At 42.1% G+C, this 24056-nt stretch overlaps 1 long non-coding RNA gene across 1 annotated transcript in view; it reads right to left on the bottom strand.

Annotated features, from left to right (window-relative positions):
- Nucleotides 1-1023: 1023 nt before the first annotated feature.
- The window catches only part of LOC113879088, a 209220-nt gene continuing 186187 nt past the window's right edge, over nt 1024-24056 (bottom strand). Inside the window, exons 4-5 of the long non-coding RNA XR_003507194.1 lie at nt 4501-4658; nt 1024-1213 (exon numbers count right to left, since the gene is read on the bottom strand). This is a non-coding gene — a long non-coding RNA (uncharacterized LOC113879088). The remainder of the gene's footprint in view (nt 1214-4500; nt 4659-24056) is intronic.

Below are 24056 nucleotides of genomic sequence, written 5' to 3' on the forward strand. Positions count from 1 at the left end.
AGGGTGTTTGCTATCTATGACCAGTGCGTTCTCTTGGAAAAACTCTATTAGCCTTTGCCCTACTTCATTCCATACTCCAAGGCCAACTGCCTGTTACTCCAGGTGTTTCTTGAGTTCCTACTTTTGCATTCCAGTCCCCCATAATGAAAAGGACATCTTTTGGGGGTGTTATTTCTAAAAGGTCTTTTAGGTCTTCACAGAACCATTCAACTTCAGCTTCTTCAGCGTTACTGGTTGGGGCACAGGCTTGGATTACTGTGATATTGAATGGTTTGCCTTGGAAATGAACAGAGATCATTCTGTTGTTTTTGAGACTGTATCTAAGTACTGCATTTCACACTCTTTTGTTGACCATGATGGCTACTCCATTTCTTCTAAGAGATTCCTGCTCACAGTAGTAGATATAATGGTCATCTGAGTTAAATTCACACTTTCCATTTCATTTTAGTTTGCTGATTCCTAGAATGTCGACGTTCACTCTTGTCATCTCCTGTTTGACCACTTCCAATTTGCCTTCATTCATGGACTTGACTTTCCAGGTTCCTATGCAATATTGGTCTTTATAGCATCGGACCTTGCTTCTATCACCAGTCACATCCACAGCTGGGTATTCTTTTTGCTTTGGCTCCATCCCTTCATTCTTTCTGGAGTTATTTCTCCACTGATCTCCAGTAGCATATTGGGCACCTACCGACCTGGGGAGTTCATCTTTCAGTATCCTATCATTTTGCCTTTTCATACTGTTCATGGGGTTCTCAAGGCAAGAATACTGAAGTGGTTTGCCATTCCCTACTCCAGTGGACCACATTCTGTCAGACCTCTCCACCATGACCCTCCCATCTTGGGTGGCCCCATATGGCATGACTTAGTTAGACAAGGCTGTGGTCCGTGTGATCAGATTGGCTAGTTTTCTGTGATTATGGTTTCAGTGTGTCTGCCCTCTGAAGCCCTCTTGCAACACCTATCATGTTACTTGGGTTTCTCTCACCTTGGACGTGGGATATTTCTTCACGGCTGCCCCAGCAAAGCGAAGCTGCTGCTCCTTACCTTGGACGAGGGGTATGTCCTCACTGCCGCCCCTCCTAACTTTGAACGTGGAGTAGTTCCTCTCGGCCCTCCTGCACCTGCGCAGCCGCCACTCCTTGGACATGGGGTTGCTCCTCTAGGCTGCCTCCCCTGACCTCGGGCGTGTGGCATCTCCTCTCGGCTGCAGCTATATAGTACAGTATTAAATAGTCACTATGCTACATCATCGGAGAAGGCAATGGCACCCCACTCCAGTACTCTTGCCTGGAAAATCCCATGGACAGAGGAGCCCAGTAGGCTACAGTCCATGGGGTCACACAGAGTCGGACACGACTGAAGCGACTTAGCAGCAGCAGCAGCAGCAGCATGCTACATCGTGACCTTGTACATTACATCCCCAGAACTTATCTTATAATTAGAAATTTGTACATTTTGACTGTCTTCAATTTCCCCCATCCTCACCTCCTGTGGCAACCACCATATAGCTTTCATTATTATTTAATATGTTACAGCTGCTGCTGCTAAGTTGCTTCCGTCATGTCCGACTCTGTGCAACCCCAGAGACGGCAGCCCACCAGGCTCCCCGGTCCCTGGGATTCTCCAGGCAAGAACACTGGAGTGGATTGCCATTTCCTCCTCCAATGCATGAAAGTGAAAAGTGAAAGTGAAGTCGCTCAGTCGTGTCCGACTCTTCAAGACCCCATGCACTGCAGCCTACCAGGCTCCGCCCATGGGATTTTCCAGGCAAGAGTACTGGAGTGGGGTGCCATTGCCTTCTCCAAATATGTTATAGTGTGGGTAAATAGAAGCAAAATGTTGAAAGAAAAACATAATGACTAGGAAGTCATTTATTGGAAGTCAGAATACTGTAAATTAGATTACCATACCACTAGGCTTGATTGCTTAGCATGAGTTGACTGGTCATAAACAGGGAACAAACCGCTGGTTTGTATAACAGATTACACCAGGTGACAAAGCTGGGAAGCTGTCGTAATCACTCAGGGCAACGGGGCTGGTGGACTGGAGCAGGGTGGCTGCCGTGCAGGTAGTGAGAAATGGTCTGCTGCTGCTGCTAAGTCGCGTCAGTCGTGTCTGACTCTTAGCGACCCCATGGACTGTAGCCTACAGACTCCTCCATCCATGGGATTCTCCAGGCAGGAGTACTGGAGTGGGTTGCTTTTGCCTTCTCCGGAGAAACAGTCAGATCTCACTAGAAATCCTTAGTATACTAGGACTCTGAACTAGAGAAGTTAGCTTGTTCGACGTTACCTAGTTACTGAGTGACAGGTGCTGTGTTTGCATAAGAGAAGCTAGCTCTTAAATTACAGACTCTGGAAGACAAAGGTTCAGGCTGAATCTCACCTGTGGCAAACAGTTCAATTTAACATGGTTCTGAGCAAAATGTGGGTACTATATATACATTTTTCAGACTAAATACCATATATGAAGCAACTGTTACATAAGCAGATAGCAGGTGCCTGATGGGGTTTCCCTGGTGGCTCAGTAGGTAAGGGATCCGCCTGAAATGCAGGAGACACAAGAGATGTGGGTTTGATCCCTCATCATGAAGATCCCCTGGAGGAGGAAAATGGCAACCCATTCCAGTATTCTGTCTCGAAAAATCCCGTGGACAGAGGAGCCTGGCAGGCTCTCATACACGGGGGTCACAAAAGACACAACTGAGCAACTGAAGCACACGCTGTACAGGTCCCTGATAAAATATAGCTACCCAGGCAAATATTTTGTGTAGATGTAACCTAGGTTGTTTGTGTTTTGCTTATACTGAAAGAACTTGTTGGATGATGTTTCTCGTGGCGCGGGTGGCAGGGGAGGGGCGGGCGGTGTGTGTGCACTTTGGCTGGAAACATAAATGAGAATACTAAGACATATATCCCAATATCAGCTTAAGGAATATTTTACAGAAATTGAGGGATGGGGAATTACAGAGACAACAGATACTATCCTGAAAGCTGCATGAATCTCTATAAATAGTTTCTTTAGAATTTTATGGATCTTAAAGAATCTGACTTTTTGGATTCAGTTTGTTATTCATTTGATAATGTGAGCCAATCCTGTGTGTTGCCCTGACAACGAATTTTAGTAACATAAAGAAGTGCTAGCTGTTAATTGGTATTCAGATTAGTAGCTGGTGTCTTTGCTCTGTCTCCATGGTAACCTAGCTGTCACGTTCTCATCTCTAGCACGGTATTGAGATTTCCTATGTGTGTCTTAATCCACATTGTCCACAGCCTCTGGCAGTGTTTTACTTTTTTAATATCTCCAACATGATCGCTTTTGAGCTATTAGCACCATTGCTAAAAAACAGTTGCTCCCCTGAAGTCCATTTCATCCTCTATACATTGCAGACTTCCATTTTGTGGCTTGTGTGCCTTGAGGTGTTTGTTTGGTTGTCTGTACAGAGAAAGTTTTGCATAACTCCATACCGTGTATGGAATATGGATATTTTAAATATGTAAAATAGGGCAACACTGAATAAATAAGGAATACTTTTTCAAGGATGTTTAGCTGCGGTTAGAGGTAATAAGGGAGAAGGAAATGGCAACCCACTCCGTGTTCTTGCCTGGAGAATCCCAGGGACGGAGGATCCTGGTGGGCTGCCGTCTATGGGGTTGCACAGAGTCGGACACGACTGAAGCGACTTAGCAGCAGCAGCAGAGGTAATAAATATCGATTGGAGGGATAATTGCCAAATGAAAGAAATGAGGTCTAACGCAGGGGTCTTCAACCTCCAGGATCTAATGCTGGTGGAGCTGAGGTAATAATGATAGAAATAACAAGCACAATAAAAGCAATGCACTTGAATCATCCCCAAACCAACCTGCCACTCCCTGGTCTACAGAAAAATTGTCTTCCACAAAACCAGTCCCTGGTGTCAAGAGTTGGGGAGTGCTGTTATTTTCTGTACTGAGAATATATTCTCAAACTTTGGTTGGATAATGCAGAGATGTGTCATATATCCATTTTCTAGCAATTTCCTATTAAATGGAAAGTAGGGCTTCTCTCCATTTCTCTCCTCATTTTTTCCTATTTAAACTGCAGCCACCTCTTTTCATTTGACTCTCACTAGTTTTGTTTTTCCAACCCTCAAAGTTAAGGTAGAATTATTTCCCAATCATAAGTAGTTAGCTTATTAGTCATAGTTAGTCTTCCTCATCATTACTAATATACTGACCCCATGATGGAGGCAAGGAAAATGGTCTAGGAAATATATAGCTATTAATCTTTTCATGGAGATATACATACTAGAAATAAAACTAATTTTATATTCATTCAACACTGGTTTTAAATTCTGGATTTTTCATTTACTAGCCTTGTGGCCTATTAAGCTTAGGTTTTAATTATAAACTGTAATGAATATGTAGGCGAACACCTTAATATTCCAAAGTATTGACAAAGAGCTTACAATGCCATCAGGAGGGGAGTTGCTATTTAGATTCACTATTAATGACTTACTAGGTATTAATGGTTCGTCGTTGTTAAGAAGCTCTTGTGATGTGTTGGTATCTCACGTGGTTTTCTGTTAATGAGTCATTTGATCAGCTTCAATCTGGGAAGTTCATCGGAGAATATGCTTATACATATGTAACCCAAAGGCCGGCTTCTTTAGATTCCTGGAAACACATGAGGTTAATTGATGAAATCAATTTGAAATTCCTGGAGACTCAGCAAATTTCAAGACTACTACTGAGACCATTACAGGGGTTACTGGTGCAAGGATGACGATGTATTTCTTTTGATACAGTATCTTCCTTTATGCTTTTCAATCAGTAGTTAAGTGGAAATGTCCTTGATGTGCTTTGTTTCACAAAGCTTTTCAGTAGATTTTTGTTCTGTTTTTTTTTTTTTTTAAATAGAAAAATGTAGCAAAAAAAGGGGGGGAGAATGTATTTTTTAAAAATATCTGGCCTATGTTTTGAGTTTCACACTCTAGACAGCAGATTATATGATTCATATGTATTTTACTGATGAACAGTGCAAGATTGATGGCAAGTCCTCACATAATTATGAAGTCCAAATACTACCTCTTCAGACTTCTGTGTTTTATACCACTAAGCAGCATAGCAGTGGCCCTAGTGATCCACAAGATATTTTGGAGGAAAATTTTCCAATGAATCCTAAGTCAGTGGATCACTAAGTATAGTATGCTAAAGAAATGCTAATTGCACTTGCAAACATATGCCCTGTGAACAGACGTGCACAGATGTACTTGCCAGAGATTTATCCATACTTGGGGAAGAAATAAGAAGACAAAGATATTTTACATTTTTTCATGATGTCCTCTTCAGTGTGTTTAGTTCAAAGCTGTCACACAAATTCCAAATAAAGATAAGATGAACTGAGATGGGATAAAACTAAAAAGACTCCCTAACAAATTAGGCTATTTCTCAACTCTTTGCAGTGAACTAAATACAACTGCAAGTGGACTATCTGGTCATATGACAACCCATAAAAAAGGGTGACCTTTTTGAAATCTGAAGCCACTCTTCTCTGCATTTTCGGCTTTGTTGCAATCTGTTTTTAAAATGGCTGCTTAAAAGCAATAGTTGGTTCTGTAGTCAGATGCTTTTTAAAAATTGAAACACAGGGACCTATTATTTTGATTCAAGCATTTGTTTTATTGAGGGCTAGGTAGTAGCCTGCTGAATAATTATGTTTTTTAAATAAATTAGTGAGGAATTAGGTGATAGAGGTGAAGAAAAAACCTTCTGGGGATAAACAGGATGCTGACTTCCACAGGGAAAATTACTTGACAGCACTGTAAGACAAGAGTTGCAAACCTCACTCTCCGACTGTCTCACTTGCCTTCAATGGCACCCCACTCCAGTACTCTTGCCAGGAAAATCCCATGGATGGAGGAGCCTGGTGGGCTGCAGTCCAGGGGTCACTAAGAGTCGGACACGACTGAGCGACTTCACTTTCCCTTTTCACTTTCATGCATTGGAGAAGGAAATGGCAACCCACTCCAGTGTTCTTGCCTGGAGAATCCCAGGGACAAAGGAGCCTGGTGGGCTGCCGTCTATGGGGTCGCACAGAGTCGGACACGACTGAAGTGACTTAGCAGTAGCAGTACTCAGCTTCTGTACAATGGAACACCTGAAGAGTCACAGTTTACCTGGTGGTGATTTTATGGCCATGTAAAACTGTACCAAAGTCTCTCACTGTTGCTTTCATCCAGAACACTCTAGATAGACCATTTCTGAAGCTGGTCTAACTTCTTAAACCTGCCAGTCACATTTGCATGGACGTTTACCCCTCATGACCAGCATAGCGTCTCCCACTTCTAATACCCTTTGAATATCTCTATCAACTAAAAAGATATGAATTTTTTCATTTCACTCTTCTCTGCTAATATTTCATCATTTCCTTGCATGTGCATCTATTTCAGAGAGGTCAATCAAAAACTATAAAGAAAAGAAAAGGCTAAATGAGGTAGTTTAAATGGCTACTTAGTATATACAATTGTGATGAAGGGAAGTTTGGAAACAGCTAATATTAAGGAAAAATGGTCATCTCTAAATTTTCAATTTAACATTTTAATTTATAGAAATATTCTAATCAAGATTATATATTTGACTCAAAATTTTATTTTCACATACTCTTAATTATGATACCTCAAATCATTAAATGTCATAAACATTTTTGGATGCCCATAATATATGTGATACAGTGGGAATTTCTGTAGAAATACAAAGAGGAGGAGTAGTTGCCATCCTTAATCTCAAGGAGCTTACAAGGTTAACCAGTGTATCCCCTTATTTGAGGGCAGAATACCTTTTGGGGGACAGAAATGGTATGGACCTAACAGAAGCAGAAGATATTAAGAAGAGGTGGCAAGAATACACAGAAGAACTATACAAAAAAGATCTTCACGACCCTGATAATTATGATGGTGTAATCACTCATCTAGAGCCAGACATCCTGGAATGTGAAGTCAAGTGGGCCTTAGAAAGCATCACTACGAACAAAGCTAGTGGAGGTGATGGAATTCCAGTTGAGCTATTCCAAATCCTGACAGATGATGCTGTGAAAGTGCTGCACTCAATATGCCAGCAAATTTGGAAAACTCAGCAGTGGCCACAGGACTGAAAAAAGTCAGTTTTCATTCCAATCCCAAAGAAAGGCAATGCCAAAGAATGCTCAAACTACTGCACAATTGAACTCATCTCACACGCTAGTAAAGTAATGCTCAAAATTCTCCAAGCCAGGCTTCAGCAATATGTGAACTGTGAACTTCCTGATGTTCAAGCTGGTTTTAGAAAAGGCAGAGGAACCAGAGATCAAATTGCCAACATCTGCTGGATCATGGAAAAAGCAAGAGAATTCCAGAAAAACATCTATTTCTGCTTTATTGACTATGCCAAAGCCTTTGACTGTGTGGATCACAATCAACTGTGGAAAATTCTGAAAGAGATGGGTATTCCAGACTACCTGACCTGCCTCTTGAGAAATCTGTATGCAGGTCAGGAAGCAACAGTTAGAACTGGACATGGAACAACAGACTGGTTCCAAATAGGAAAAGGAGTACGTCAAGGCTGTATATTGTCACCCTGCTTATTTAACTTATATGCAGAGTACATCATGAGAAATGCTGGACTAGAAGAAACATAAGCTGGAATCAAGATTGCCGGGAGAAATCTCAATAACCTCAGATATGCAGATGACACCACCCTTATTGCAGAAAGTGAAGAGGAACTAAAAAGCCTCTTGACGAAAGTGAAAGAGGAGAGTGAAAAAGTTGGCTTAAAGCTCAACATTCAGAAAACAAAGATCATGGCATCTGGTCCCATCACTTCATGGAAAATAGATGAGGAAACAGGGGAAATAGTGTCAGACTTTATTTTTTTGGGCTCCAAAATCACTTCATATGGTGACTGCAGCCATGAAATTAAAGGATGCTTACTCCTTGGAAGGAAAGTTATGACCAACCTAGATAGCATATTCAAAAGCAGAGACATTACTTTGCCAACAAAGGTCCGTCTCGTCAAGGCTATGGTTTTTCCTGTGGTCATGTATGGATGTGAGAGTTGGACTGTGAAGAAGGCTGAGTGCCGAAGAATTGATGCTTTTGAACTATGGTGTTGGAGAAGACTTTTGAGAGTCCCTTGGACTGCAAGGAGATCCAACCAGTCCATTCTGAAGGAGATCAGCCCTGGGATTTCTTTGGTAGGAATGATGCTAAAGCTGAAACTCCAGTACTTTGGCCACCTCATGCGAAGAGTTGACTCATTGGAAAAGACTCTGATGCTGGGAGGGATTGGGGGCAGGAGGAGAAGGGTACGACAGCGGATGAGATGGCTGGATGGCATCACTGACTCGATGGACATGAGTCTGAGTGAACCCCGGGAGTTGGTGATGGACAGGGAGGCCTGGCGTGCTGCGATTCATGGGGTCACAAAGAGTTGGACACGACTGAGCGACTGAACTGAACTAACTACCTTTTGCTGACAAATAAACCAATCCTTAAGTTGTTTTTTACAGGAATCCTTTGAGCATCTTTCTAATCCTTTACATTTTGCTCCCTGTTTTATACTCTGTGTGGGGAAATTAACAAGATGGTGTCAGTCAGGCTCTCTCATGCCATGCTCTCACACCCTCTTGCCTCATGTTCTGTAAACAATGACTATGTAACAGCTACGATCGCTTGTAGCACTGCACATGTGTGTCACGGGGTACTCAGGTGCTCAGGAGCTGCTTTGTGTGGTGCGCCTGTATGAGATTCATGAAAGCCCTGGCTGCTGCCACACTGGGGCTACTCATGAGCAACACTGTGAGGACGTTATATATGAGGTTAGTGTCATGGACTATGTTATTGCTACATTATGATTATGTTGTGGCTGCTGCTACGGCTGCTTCAGTCAGCCAGGAGAGAGCTGGTATAATGGCTGCCATGCCAGCCAGGAGAGGATAAACGTGTCTGCAGTTCCTCAAATCTCCTTCCAGCCTCTTTGGCTTGCACCTTACCTACCCTGGGTTCAGAGAACATTGTGGACAGTGTGAACAGTGAGACAATTGGCGTCACGAACAGGACCAGCAGTACGCTCTGAAAACACAAAATATCCATACATCTTTTCAACATATGTTGAGTGCCCAGCATGTGTGAAGCACTGGGCTCTGCCCTGGCTTTGGGATGTAAGCTATCACTACCTTCCAGGAACACTTAATCTGTTTCCCAAAAATCAACTTGAGGAGGGGCATTTGGTGGTTTAGCATAAGTTGGATCCCTGTACACAGAGGATGTCCCATATTCCTCAGCACTGGGAGATAGCTAACTAGGGTATGCAATTCTTGAAGGGAAGACAGGTATGTACTTACAGCTTTATAGGCATAATTTTATGAAAGGCAGATATAAACTACAGTTAAAGACAGAGGAATGGCTAGTTCACCCATGAGGAATTGGTAGAGGGTTTTCAGGGGAGGTGGAAGTGAATAAGAAACATGGAAGTCTTCTGTAGGGCTGCTGTTTGAGCAGGACATGAAGGATGAAAAACTGTTTGCCAAACAAAAACAGGGGAAAGGATATTTCAGGCAGAGGGTGGAGAGGGTACATGAAGTCAGGAAACACTCAGTGAGTCTGAAGAGTAGATGTTCTATGACTGATTGTGAAGTTGTCTGGGGGTCATAGAAAGGATCTAATGGGGGTAGGGGGGAAGAGAGTTGTTGGGATATGAACATATGTAAAGATGAGATTATGTGAACCATGTCATATGATGGCTGTTCAAGATTTTCAGCAGTAGAGTGACATGATCAAATTTATTTTTATATGAAGATACTGCAATGTTTGGGTGTAGGTGAGCAGCACTTTGGATGGATCACACTGTGATCTTGCTTTTTGGAGGACCACTTAGGAGACTACAATTGTCTACATATTTTTATTCTTTGGAAGAGGTGGCAGAAAACACGGTTCCCAAATTGACATATAGATAGATAGATATACAGATGAATATTTCTATGGGTATGAATTTCATATTACTTTTGGGGGAACTCTGACTTGCTTCATTAGATAGCATCACCAACTCAATGGACTTGAATTTGAGCCAAACCTGGGAGACAGTGAAGGACAGGGAAGCCTGGCGTGCTGCAGTCCATGGGGTCACAAAGAGTCAGACACAACTTAGCAACTGAACAACAACTCACTTGCCTGTTTGGGGGCCTGGTGTCCACTCTTGGAACAGTTAGTTGTAGCCAAGAAACAGGGTTACATGGTAGGGAAGATGGCAGCTAGAATCCTAGCTCTGTGGAAAAGCAAGGGTGTTCCCAGGGAAGGGACACTGATTTGGGAATTTGAGAAGACAACTCAGTAGGCTTCCACTAGAATGCACAGGTGAAAAATTCAACTTGGGGCACAGCGTCCAAGCTCTGCATGGTTGTTACTTAACCTGGGTTTGGCACCAGGTGCATTCAGGACAGACACAGATTGTCTTCAAGTACTTGAAGATGAGGTAGCTTTGGTGACAATGCTTAGCTCCCCATTTGAGGTGAAAGGTAACCTCTTTTGAAAATAGAGATAGATGATTTCCAGGAATTTTCCATTCTATGGCTTAAAAAGTCATCTTTTTCCTTTTGCTTTTCCTAAACAATGAGGGGCACCCTACCTTTCTAAAAGTGTAACTAAAATCTTCAGCTTGGGATACACACTGGGAAATAAGTTTTAGAGATTCACTTTATAAACTGTTTTTTTGTTTGTTTGTTTTTTACTGCAGGTTCTTAACATCTTCACAGATATTGAATTTACACAGATATCAGAAGCTTGATTTGAGTTGGGCTTTGCTTAAAAGTGGAGAAGGCAATGGCACCCCACTCCAGTACTCTTGCCTGGAAAATCCCATGGATGGAGGAGCCTGGTAGGCTGAAGTCCATGGGGTCACTGGGAGTCGGACACATCTGAGCAACTTCACTTTCACTTTTCACTTTCCTGCATTGGAGAAGGAAATGGCAACCCACTCCAGTGTTCTTGCCTGGAGAATCCCAGGGATGGGGAAGCCTGGTGGGCTGCTGTCTATGGGGTCGCACAGAGTTGGACACAACTGAAGTGACTTAGCAGTAGCAGTTGCTTAAAAGTCTACAGACCTAGATTCCTAGGGCCAAAGTGAATATTTCTTAGCTGGGTGTATTGTTTCCTTTATCCTCTGACACTGTTAAATATTTTCAGTAATGAGTTTCCCACACAGTTTATCTAGCTTATGAATTGTTTGATGTGGAATAATATACATTTTTTAATCAGAGGTTTATTCCCTCATTCTCTCACAAATTTTGGTTTGCAATCATTCTACCTCTTCTTGCACACCTGGGAAATATACTTTGAAAAACAGGCTAAATAAACACAAGATATCTATCTCATTCCACTCCTAAATAACCACAGAATACGTTCCAGACGAAATGAAAGGTGAAAGGACACTTGGAAAAATTTCTTTAGGCTTTCAGACTTCAGTTTCTTCAAATGAAACTTCACATATAAAATAAGGAGCCCTAACAATATTATACAGGTGTAACTTCACATTTTAGATAAGATTATTCTTTTCTATGTGTAGATAGCTTGGGTGGGTAACCCTTAGTGTACAGGGTTTGAAAAGAATTAAGCTATTGGTGTCTGGTATGCTCTAGGCTATTTTCCTGGGCTCCAAAATCACTGCAGATGGTGATGGCAGCCATGAAATTAAAAGATGCTTGCTCTTGGGGAGAAAAGTTATGACAAACCTAGACAGCATACTAAAAAGCATAGGCATTACTTTGCTGACAAAAGTCCATATAGTCAAAGCTATGGTTTTTCCATGTATGGATGTGAGAGTTGGACCATAAAGGGTAAGCACCAAAGAACTGATACTTTTGAACTGTGGTGTTGAATAAGACTCTTGAGAATCTCTTAGACTGCAAGGAGGAGATCAAACCAGTCAATCCTAAAGGAAATTGATCATGAATATTCATTGGAAGGACTGATGCTGAAGGTCCAATACCTTGGCCACCTGATGCAAACAGCCGACTCATTAGAAAAGATCCTAATGCTGGGAAAGAGTGAAGGCAGGAGGAGAAGGGGATGACAGAGAGCGAGCCAGTTGGATGGCACCATTGACTCAACGGACATGAGTTTGAGCAAGTTCTAGGAAAAGGTGAAGGACAGGGAAACCTGTTGTGCTGCTGTCCATGGGGTAGCAAAGAGTCAGACACAACTGAGCGACTGGAAAACAATTGCTCTAAAAGATCCCCACACCTTACAAGTGGAGTGTCAGTCATCCCTAGTCATAAGAGACTCTCCACAAAAAATTGTAAATTCTTTGCAGAGACACAAGGCCAGGAAAAAGAACAAATTGAAGCAGGGACTATGGAATAACACTCATGTCCCAGAGAAAACAGGAGTGTCATACAGCACATAATTAAAGCCCCTAGACAGCAAGAGTCAACACTTACAGAAAAGCCTACAGGAAGCCTGGTGATTCTACTAGTTAATCTATACTGAAATACTTCCACAGGCTGTGTTTTAAACAAGGTGTGAGAGCAAATCAGGCAGGAGTCAGTTACCCCAATGCAAACAGCATATTCCAACTAAAACATGGGACCCAAGACAGACTATAATGGGTTCAGCAGGAACCTTATTGGTATCACAACCCACCATAAATCGTTATGGTTCATTGGATAGAAGCAGGTAGAGTATTTTGTATAGTGATTCAACTGTAGGGTCTGGGCTCAGTGATTCCCCACTAGTCTGATTGCCTTCCTTGAAAATCCACCGGTTAACTCATAAGGAGTTATGAAGGATGACTGGGTGGAGGAGACTGGCTCACCCCTTTGCTGGCATTCTTGCATATGCTGTGGGCAGAAACATCAACCTTCTGTGCCTGTCAGAGCACCTGGCACTTGTTTGGTGCTCAAGTGAACAAACATATTATTCTACTTCCCTAAATTTTTTTCTAGGTTAGAAACCAGTTGTTCCCCCCCGCCCCCCACTGTTTCTAGGCTGAGAAAAACCCATCACCTGTACCTGAGTACTTGGACAGGTGTGATGACATGAGGATAAATACAGAGTTGATATTCTAAGAAGTTTGAAAGCTCCATATAGTGGGACATTATTTAGAAGCATGATTGGGGTTTTAAAAACGATTAGATTACAGGGAAGTCTATGGAAGGCCCTGATGGGGGGGCCCTCATGAAACTGAAGGTTAAATTCAGGGAAGTTCGGAGGGCTAAATCTGGAGATGCCTGCAAACTGGCACTTTAGAGGAAATAAAGGTCAATTTAGAGTTAGTGGAAAAGTCTGTTGCTCAGACACACAGAAGTGACATGGCTTGGAGACAAAGGGAGTTGACGCTTGCTCTTACAGTGAACACTGTTAAGTCCCAGTGAGCCTGAGCAAATCAGTGAAGTCAGAGCAAACAAAAGGTAAGAGTTGGTGGATGACTGGGTGAGAGAGGGCATCAAGGAAAAGGAGAACTGAAGAGAGTAAGCATCACCTTGGAGGTCAATCAAGTTACATTAATGAGGAGACAGAGGCAGTGTGCTGTCAATAGGTGACAGGAATTAGCAATAACTGAGTTGGTAGGATGCACATGTTAACCAATTTATGCAAGTATCTTTAATCCTTACAACAGCTGGAAAGAAAAGTATACTTTTATCATAACTTAAGGCTATCAAGTCCCTGATAGGTGCAATATAGGAAGAATAACCCAGGAGAAGTAAAACTATGGCTGTTTGGGTCATGTTTGTCAGGGTATTCAAGGTTCTGCCAGGAACCAGAGGATGCTCTCAAATGGGGGCTGGTTAAGAGATGTGGTCAGACTTTCTTGAAACTAGTGGAAGATAGTCTGATACCCTACAGGGAGCACCAGAAAGAAGCATTTACCACCCAGAGCCTAATTGGACAAAAGGAGGGTGTGATTCCTAGAATCTGGACATTTGTGTGGAAAGGGCTCCCTGACAGTCGCTGGAGCCTTTGGGTGCACGAGGCGGCCAAGTTGCAATAACCAGATAGGAAGGGAGCCTGAGGGCTAAAGACCTTATCCCTCCCATTTCTCCTGATCTCTTGTTAATGCCCCCAGCCTCCCATGTCTAAAGTCACCTGGAAGTCAGAGAGCAAGGGAGCCTGCTTGAAGGAATCCTCCAGAGGGTCTAGAAGAGGAAACCTAACACCCAGCCCTGAGAATGAATCTCTTCTGACAGCATAGGTCAATGGTTAGAGACTTTCCAGGGTATAAGAAAGGTGAGGGTTTTGTTGTTGCTGTTGTTATTTGTTTTTTTAAGTGCAGATACTTAGGCTTACTTCCCATTCATTATGCTACTGCTACTGCTAAGTCACTTCAGTCGTGTCCGACTCTGTGCGACCCCATAGATGGCAGCCCACCAGGCTCCTCCATCCCTGGGATTCTCCAGGCAAGAACACTGGAGTGGGTTGCCATTTCCTTCTCCAGTGCATGAAAGTGAAAAGTAAAAGTGAAGTCGCTTAGTCATGTCTGACTCTTCGAGACCCCATGGACTGAAGCCTACCAGGCTCCTCTGTCCATGGGATTTTCCAGGCAAGAGTACTGGAGTGGGTTGCCATTGCCTCCTCCCCCATTCATTATAGAAGTTCTGAATTATTAGGTCTGGGGTAGGAACTGAGGAACTCATGGATCTGCTTCTTCAGAGGTGCAAGATCCTCAGCAGATAGTCATTGGATCACATTATAAGAAGTAGCTCCTTAAAAAGGAAGAGAGGATCCTCTCTGTGCAGATTGCCTTTAGGAGCCAACCTTCATGACAAGATCTTTTCAAGGAATTTCCTGGGAAAATAGCCATCCTGTAACAAGGTGATTGGTCAACCTATCCATCTACTAATGAATAAAGGCTTTGAGAGTAGTCAATGATGGAGTCTGAATTCCTACTCTGTCACTTAAAATATGATCTTCTCTTCTCTAAGCCTGTTTCCTTATCTCAATAGTGAATGACAGGACCTAGTTCATAAAGTTGTAATGAGAAATGAGTAATTAAATGTAAGAAAGAAAAAATTTAAATAACTTTAGCTCAGTCTTTGGCACAGAGTAAATATATAACAAATACCTGTTACTATTATAAGCTGTGTTCAATTTGCGGTGCTTTGTCAGGATCCACGTTCTCCACTAGCATTAGACGCACTACACAGAGTCAAAAGCCACAGAACGGAGCAGACTACACGCATTTTATTCAAGTTTCATAGTGCAGATGATGATTTAGTTTTTGTACCTCAAAGATTTAGATGTAAACCTAAGAGAAATGGCAAAATAAACAAGAAGGCAGAGACCTAGAGACCTAGGTAACTTTTCTTTGCCTACTTATTCGAAGGCATTTTAAAAGCACTCCCAGCAGGCTTCTAATAAGGTGGGGAATAATGAAAAGCCTTTCTAGGGGGGCAGGCAGGACAAGAAGACCGTTAAATTTGTTTTGGAAATACTTTGTCTTAAAGTTAATTGACTTGCATTAACCTAGGAATACTCGGAACTAAGGTCCTGCCAAGTTGGTGTGTGGAAAAATAAGTTTCTACTATTATCAGTAAACAATGAGTCCGATTCCTTGTCTTGAGTTCAGTTGGCCCGCACAGTGGGAGTCTTTAAATCTCTTCCAAGTTCCTCCACAACCTCCCCTTCAAGCTTAAGTCTCAGAATCTGTTAGAACATCGCTTCAAAGCATCCTTCAGAGCCCTTCCAGCTGGGAAGCTGTGGGACACAAAAATCCTAGTTTTGGGAGGCCTGCCACCCTGAAAGCAGCCTGTGTGTCCCAGTGACAAGACTAAGGGGAGCACAATATGAAGGAGCCCTGGTTTAAAGGGGAGCGGGCTTTTCTCCCTGTAGAGAGTAGGGGTAAGCAGCCTCCGTTGGAGGTGGGAGCCTATAGGACTCATCTCCCACCTAAAGAAGGACAGTTAAAAAAAAAAAAAAAAGTCATGTTTTCAGAGATAAAAGGAAAAACATGGGATGTTCAGAAATTATTGTGAGCTAACATAAGAGGAAAAGGAAAAATGAGATTGCAAAAAGCTGAATTGTCTTTCTGCAATGATTTAAAATGGTGGTCCTCACCTAGGGGTAAAATTTGTTCCTGAGGGGGTATTTGGAAATGTTTGGAGATGTTTTCGGTTCTCAACTTGGCCAAGGTGGCTTAGAAGGTAAAGAACCTGCCTGCAATACAGGAAACCTGGGTTCAATCCCTGGATTGGGAAGATCCCCTGGAGGAGGGCATGGCAACCCACTCCAGTATTCTTGCCTGGAGAATCCCAAGGACAGAGGAGCCAGGTGGGCTACAGTCTGTAGGGTCGCAAAGAGTAGGACATGACTGAGTGACTAACACACACAGGATTAGACACTTGATGGGTGGAGGCCAGGGATGCTCCTAAACAGCCTACAGGGCCCCAGACAGTTCCCCACCACCAGCGACAAAGAACTACCAACTTAAAAATCTCTGTAGGGCCGAGATTGAGAAAGCACCGACTTAGAGTATTTTAAGTAGCTGTTTCAAGTCTTAGTGATCTTCAGAATTCTATCACGATAACTGGATCTCTAAATACATTTTGATTGACATAGTTATATTTATTTAGGACCAGTTTTGTCACGGTTTTGTACTACCCAATGTCGAATTATTTAAACCATTTTATAACTGCTGTGTTACCTTCAGGGAAACTTGATAGCTAATGTCCAAGCCCCTCCTTATGCTAGTAAAGTTTTAAAAAAGAAACAGAAGTTCACTGAGAATAACTAAATATAGCATTTAAGATTCCTTAGACCCAAGTAGATGACTGATCATCCATATGTGTGAGAGGAAGGGAGGAACGCTGTGGTGTAATCCGCAGCACAAATAGGAGAAAGCACTTACTTTTTAAATTCTGTCTTAAGCACTCCACAAGGTCATTTAGAATAACAAAATATTTAATTAGCTTGTTTTTAATCACCAACAAGCCAGGGTTATTAAAGGTATATTGCCAGTTCTCTGCAAGGGTAAGACAGACTTCTTTTATATTTTGTCTCCTTTCTTTCAAAATGTCTGTCAATGGCATTTTCTTGCTCTTTGGGGAAAACTTTTCACTTTAGGGAATACATTCTGATATGAACTTAGTTGACGCTTACTTGGGCCACAATGCCTTCCTTGAGCTATGGTTACCACTCTCACGACTTTATACTTGAACCATACTGCCCCTTACAGTCAAGTTGGATTTAAAAAACCCTCCTGGCCTTTTGAGGATCTTACTGTGAGTTTTGCAAATAGTTTCCATCTCCTGTTGAAGTATGCAGAGAAAAGAAGGGGTAGCAGAGGAGGAAAATTACAAGTTAGCCACAGAGATCATCAGTTTTAGTAAAGATCTGATGAAACTGGCTATGTAAACTGAATTCCTTAGCCTCAAGCTCTGTGTTGTGCCTGCCCCCCCATTCCAACTTTTTAAGAGAAAGCCAAACTAAACAAACAGGAGAAAGATAGTAGAGGGTAGGACTTCATTATGGAGAAGGCAATGGCAACCCACTCCAGTACTCTTGCCTGGAAAATCCCATGGGCGGAGGAGCCTGGTAGGCTGCAGTCCATAGGGTCGCTGGGAGTCGGACATGACTGAGCGACTTCACTTTCACTTTTCACTTTCCTGCATTGGAGAAGGAAATGGCAACCCACTCCAGTGTTCTTGCCTGGAGAATTCCAGGGACAGGGGAGCCTGGTGGGCTGCCGTCTCTGGGGTCGCACAGAGTCGGACACGACTGAAACGACTTTGCAGCAGCAGCAGCAGGACTTCATTATGAATGACTTTAATGAAGCAGCCCTTACTCAGATATAGTATTACAAAAAAGTAAAATCTATTGAAAACTGTGAACCAAAAATCATTCACAAAAACTTTAGTTTACTTGGTTAAGATGCCCATTTAGAAAGCTTATTTCCCAATCAGGCTCATTTTGCAGGAAGACAGCAGCCTAAGTGCTGAGACACCAAGGTTTGTAGCAAAGAGGAAAGAGAGAGTTTATTTGAAAAGTGGAGGTGTGAGGAAACAGAAAAACAAACCCCAAGCCCACCTCCTTGGAGGTGAGGGCCTGTGGGTATTTATGGACTAAGGAATACAGCCGCAGGGCACTCTGAGGCATGGGCGGGGGTAGGGGTGGTGGGGTATGGGGGAAGATGATTGAGGAAAGGTGTGATAGTCATCCTTCCCTGCAGATGTAACTGAGCTATAAGCCCTCCCCTACCCCAGTGTTCAAAAGGTCACCGAGAGGACATGCAAGCATGCCCAGTTGGAGGGTCAGGGGTCCTATCCAGTCTTAACTAGTTCAGCTCAAACTAGACACAGCTGACTCCAAGCTGCTAGAAAATAACCTGGGCAAACATCTTGTTTAGGCTCCATGTCGCCTGGAGGACTGCTGCTGCCTCTGTTTAGCCGCTTAGTCACGGCCACCTCTTTGTGACCCCGTGGACTACAGCCCACTCAGCTCCTCTGTCCATGGGGTTTCCCAAGAAAGAATACTGGAGTGGGTTGCCATTTCCTTCTCTAGGAGATCTTCCCGACCATGTCTCCTGCTTGGCAGGCAGTTATCACTGAGCTACCTGGGAAGCTCCAACTGGAGCCATGCACATCCTAAAATGAGCTTAATTAGTGAAAGGAAGTGAAATGGATTTGATTAATTACAGTTTAAAGCACTCATCTAGGTAATACGCTTTCCATTCCCCCACTTGGGGAAAATTATATATATATATAGATATATATAAATTAAAATTTTTTTTTACATCTTAGATGCTATCCTAATACAACGCAAATTAGTGGGTTGACTCTTTTTCAGCTATATAGAAAGTGAGTGACCATAAGAAACAAAAAATGACAAGTCCAAAATGGCTAAATCAGTTTTGTTCTGAGCTTTCAGCAGACATCTTGAAAGTCTTTGAAAGGCAGGACAAGATGGGCAATGACTGTGTGGACCTTGGCAGGTTCCCTGGGTGCCCTCTGGGTTTTCAGCAACTCTTCAGGGGTTGCGGTTTCCTTTCCCTTTTTCCCAGACTTCCCCATTACCTTTTATTTCAAGCTTAAAAGATCAAGCTTTTATTTCAAGCTTAATTTCTTAAATTTCAAATTTTGCCTGCCTGGGATTCATTTCTTGGCCAGTGTACTCGAAAGTTCCATGTCAAAACTTCCTCAGTGCTTTTCCTTCTTTTCACTGACCTTTAAGGAATAATTATGAACACAACATTCCCTGAGGGTCTCTGGCTATACTCTGGTTTACTTTTTTCACAAGGATGTGCAGAATGTGTTCTCTTGGAAAGAGACTTCACACTCATTTCTGAATGGATTTTTACCTGGGGCTTTCTTTAAGAGTTTTTTTCTCAAAAGAATACTCAGCAGTGTCAATTTGAGAATACATAAGAGAAATTGACTCCACTCATGCACATATGAGCCTACAGAACATCCCTAGAGTGGAGTAAAAAAAAACTAGGAAAGGATTGATGTTTTTTCACATTTTCTAATATAGTCATATAAATGGAAACAAAGCTTAAAGAAATTAAGGAAATCAGTGACAAACTATCATGAAGGACAAAAATTTCTTTTTTAAAAAGTTTTTATTATTTTAAACCCAACCTTCCAGAGTAAAGGTGAGTTTTCAATTCTATCTTGTACCAATATAAAAAGATTGATTTGATTTTCTGTGGTAACAGGGAAAAGGATATATAACTAAAATTGCTTCTCAGGACCAAACATTTTTTTTTCAAATAATAGAAAAGTAGCAATTCAGTCAGTAGACTAGATCCATTTCCTTCCTCTCACTCATCTGTTTGTGGGAAAGCTCCAAAAAGATGAAGAAATGAAAATCAGTCAAATATAAAAAAAAAAGGAGGGTAAAACAGATGGAGATCAGATGATCTATGAACAAGTTGTCTATGGTTCTTGAAGAGCTATGTTGTTCGTGGATGTGGATGTGCATAAATGGTGCCAAGGAAAACCAGAGGGAGTGTATTCTTTCAAAACACAGTACAGACTGTGTGATCTGATGAGAGCTGCCTTTAAAAGGAATTGCTTTTAATAACTAGGAAATTGTTATTTACTAGGGAGACACTAAAATATGGGACAAGTGACATCCCAGACTCTGAGGGGAAAGTGGAGTCTACTCTAAAGCTCCAATCCCACAGCATCACCTCCAGCCTTACCCACCTCCCCTACTTGCTTCCTTTCAGCAGCTCTGTTCTATAGTCTTTGATACCAAACTCTGTATGCCTAGTTGTAAACTCTTTCAGCTATGTTTCTCCCAACCCCTCCCCTCATTGCAGACATTAGCTTGTTTCCTTCCAGTTCTGAGTTTAATTTACATTTCCTACTGCATAAAACATGAGAAACATAGAAAATAATCCCCCTGTGGGTTATGTGGAATGAAGCAGATTAGAAATGAATGAGCCAGAAACTCTTCAAAATAAAATAATATTAAAGGCTATACTTTTAGTACACAATCCAGAAACTCTGAATGCATCATAAAATTGGGGAAATATAACAGATCAAACATATATCCAGGAATCAGAATGTTCTGAATGACCTTACAGATGATTTGATACAATTGTTCTTAGCCTTTTGGGTCTAAGTTCTCTTAGGGAAACTCAAAAAAGACAGGGAAATTCTATTTTTTTAAAAAGTGTAAGCATACTAGATGCAATGATGTGCATACAATCTTAGAAGATTAATGGAGGTCTTGAAGTCTGTTCAAGGTTCCCAAGGTAAGGACTTCTGAACTCCTCTAACCCCTCCATTCATGTGTGAACTACAAAGATACTGCCAAGTCCAACACCAAACCAAGCCTGTAGCATAAGCAGCCAATTCAAGCACTCTCCTCCATGCCATGAGTCTCTCTATAGATATCCGAGGTCACGGAATACTGATAATTCCTATAATGCTTGTACTGATGGAATAGCATCCTCCAAGATTCATGTCTACTTGGAATTTCAGAATGTGATCTTATTTGGAAAAAGCATCTCTTCAGCTATAATTGGTTAAATTAAGATGAAGTCATGATGGTTTAAGGTGGGCCCTAAATCTGAATGTTGTCATTGTTTAGTTGCTAAGTCCTAACTCTTTGGTGACCCCATGCACTCTAAGAGTCTCTTGAAGAGCAAGGAGATCAAATGTCAATCCTAAAGAAAATCAGTCCTGCATATTCATTGGAAGGACTGATGCTGAAGCTGAAGCTCCAGTACTTTGGCCACTTGATGCAAAGAGCCAATTCATTGGAAAAGACCTTGATACTGGGAAAGATTGAGGGCAAGAGAAGGGGATGACAGAGGATGACATGGTTCGATGGCATCACTGACTCAATGGACATGAGTTTGAGCAGACTCCAGGATATTGTAAAGAACAAGGAAGCCTGGTGTGCTGCAGTTCATGGGGTCGCAAAGAATCAGACATAATTTAGTGACTCAATGACAACAATATCACGGACTGTATCTCGCCAGACTCCTCTGTCCATAGGATTTCCCAGGAAGGAATGCTGGAGTGGGTTGCCATTTCCTTCTCAAGAGGATCCTCCCAACCCAAGGATCAAACTCTTGTTTCCTGCATTGCCCAGTAGAATCTTTACCTCCGAGCCATGGGGGTAGCCCAAATCTGAATGACAGGTCTTTAAAAGAAGGCCACTTAAAAACAGAGACACACAGGAAAGACGGCCAAGTAATGACTATCACTGAGAACTGGCTTGTCATTTAGGGACTTGAGTGAGGCAGAAATTAGAGCTATTCAGCTACACCCAAGCAATGCCTAGTCTTGCTGGCAACCCCCAGGCAGTAGGACAGAGAGGCAGGATAGATTCTCCCCGAGAGCCCCCAAAGGAACCAGTGCTAACACACGATTGCAGAACCATAAGAGAATACATTTCAGTTATTTAAGAAACCAGTTTGTGGTAATTTGTCAGGGTAGCCCTAGTACCTAGTATCTAGTAAAAATAGTAGTTTACTGCTATTGGCTTATATCTTTATTAGCATTATTTTTTAAAGTCTTTATATGCTGCTTCTGTTACTGACCCACTGGGTCTCTCTTCATTTTCTTTTCAGACTAGCTGACCTGAATACTGATACTGGACAAACCAATGCCCTTCCATGTCCTTCTGAATTTTCTTCATGAGTAGTGATGAGTTACACTAAGAAAAAATCTTGGGTCTACATTTATAGCACATGGCTCTTGTTACTTTTCAAAAGTGGACCATGTTTTTTTCCCATCATGGGATAGCTGTTGTTGATCTTGCAAGAGGGTAATCAAAAAATCCAATGAAGATTTAAAAGGAAGTTCCATTCAAAGTATGTAGTACAATGGAAGTTTGCTTCATGCAAACAATAAAGAAACCTTAGAAGATAATGTTGTTGACTTCCCTTTTTCTAAAGCACTCTTTGACTTTGGAAGGTACTTCAAGCTTTACCAAGGATAAGCTATCTGGAAATAACTGCCTACAAAGGCCTCTCAGCAATCCCATAAAATAAGTGAACTGGCTTAAATCAAACTTTTCCCAATCCCACTTATTAAACACTCTTACCTGCCATTATAGATTTCTCGTGTTGCTAAAATACTAGATTGATTCATGCACGGAGATAGCTTTTATGCTGCTGTCAGAATATTTTCAGAAGTCCAGCTACAATTAGGGGAAAAAAAAAAAAAGAGTTCACTGCTGCTTCTACCCTTAACTCCTTGCTCTCAGCAGACTGTATACTTAAAAAGATAAGTTACTTTGGTCTTGAGAAATTTCCAACGCCAGATTATTGTGAGGAGCAGGCTAAGTGTGTGGTCTGAAATAGTATTTCCAGTTCTGCCTATTTTCATTTCCAAGAACTGCTTGGAAACCAATACCCTTGATTTTGTTAGGAAGGGGTGACTCTTCAAAACATTTGGGAATTGTGCCTTAACTTTAGGCTGGACATTGAACTAGCTTCTATTCTTGGATACCCTTCTGATTTCCTGATATGTTTGCTACAAATTGAATAAATCATTCTGAGCCTCTGTTTCTTCAATAGCAAAGTGGGAAAGAATAGCATATTGATGAATCATGAGGTGAGTTGAATGTCAATATCCATTGGATTTTTTTTATAAGCCTCTTGCAAATTGATAGCATAAAAAAGACTCAGCCCTTTGAGAAGGCATCCCATTTCCTTAAGAGGATGCTGGTGAGCTTCCTTTTGCTGCTGCTACTGCTAAGTCACTTCAGTTGTGTCCAACTCTGTGCGACCCCATAGACAGCAGCCCACCAGGCTGCCCCATCCCTGGGATTCTCCAGGCAAGAACACTGAAGTGGGTTGCCACTGCCTTCTCCGGAGCCTCCTTTTAGGAAGAGGCTATATAAAAGAGCTGGAGTTGTCGGTGTTCTGGTATAAATATGACTCAGGAAACTAAGGCAGGCATCTGTGGAGCTCCATTGAAAGCTCAGCTGTGCACTGCTTAGTCATGTAGGAAACATCGTAAGGAAATGCAGCATGACCCAGAATAGCTTAACACATATGATGCCAGCTAGATAGGGGTGCAGGGCAGTGAAACCAGGAGAACTGAGTAGAAGGTGGCCTTTTATGGGAAAAACATAAGAGAAAGATTAAGTCTAGGAAATAAAAATGTGGAATAGATAAAAGTTGTGAAAAGAATCATAGATAATCAGACCAAGAAGTCAGGACTGCTTGGTAGCAGGCAGTGTTTTTTGATGTGTCATGGCGACAAATAATCTCAAAGATGATTATGTTATAGGCTGGCAAGGGGAGAGTGAAGAGACAGGATTTCTTTATGGCAGGCCTTGGTTTAAATGTCAGGTGTGTGGCTTGTTAACTGTACAATATCAAGCATGTTACTCTTCTGAGCCTCATCTATAAAATATGGATAACAACTGTTTTTTAGGGGTGTTGTGACTATCTTAGGAGAAGGCAATGGCAACCCACTCCAGTGTTCTTGCCTGGAAAATCCCATGGACGGAGGAGCCTGGTAGGCTGCAGTCCATGGGGTCACGAAGAGTTGGACAAGACTGAATGACTTCACTTTCACTTTTCAATTTCATGCATTGGAGAAGGAAATGGCAACCCACTCCAGTGTTCTTACCTGGAGAATTC

The sequence above is a fragment of the Bos indicus x Bos taurus genome, chromosome 20 (genome assembly GCF_003369695.1).
Source record: "Bos indicus x Bos taurus breed Angus x Brahman F1 hybrid chromosome 20, Bos_hybrid_MaternalHap_v2.0, whole genome shotgun sequence".
NCBI classification, from domain to species: Eukaryota; Metazoa; Chordata; class Mammalia; order Artiodactyla; family Bovidae; genus Bos; species Bos indicus x Bos taurus.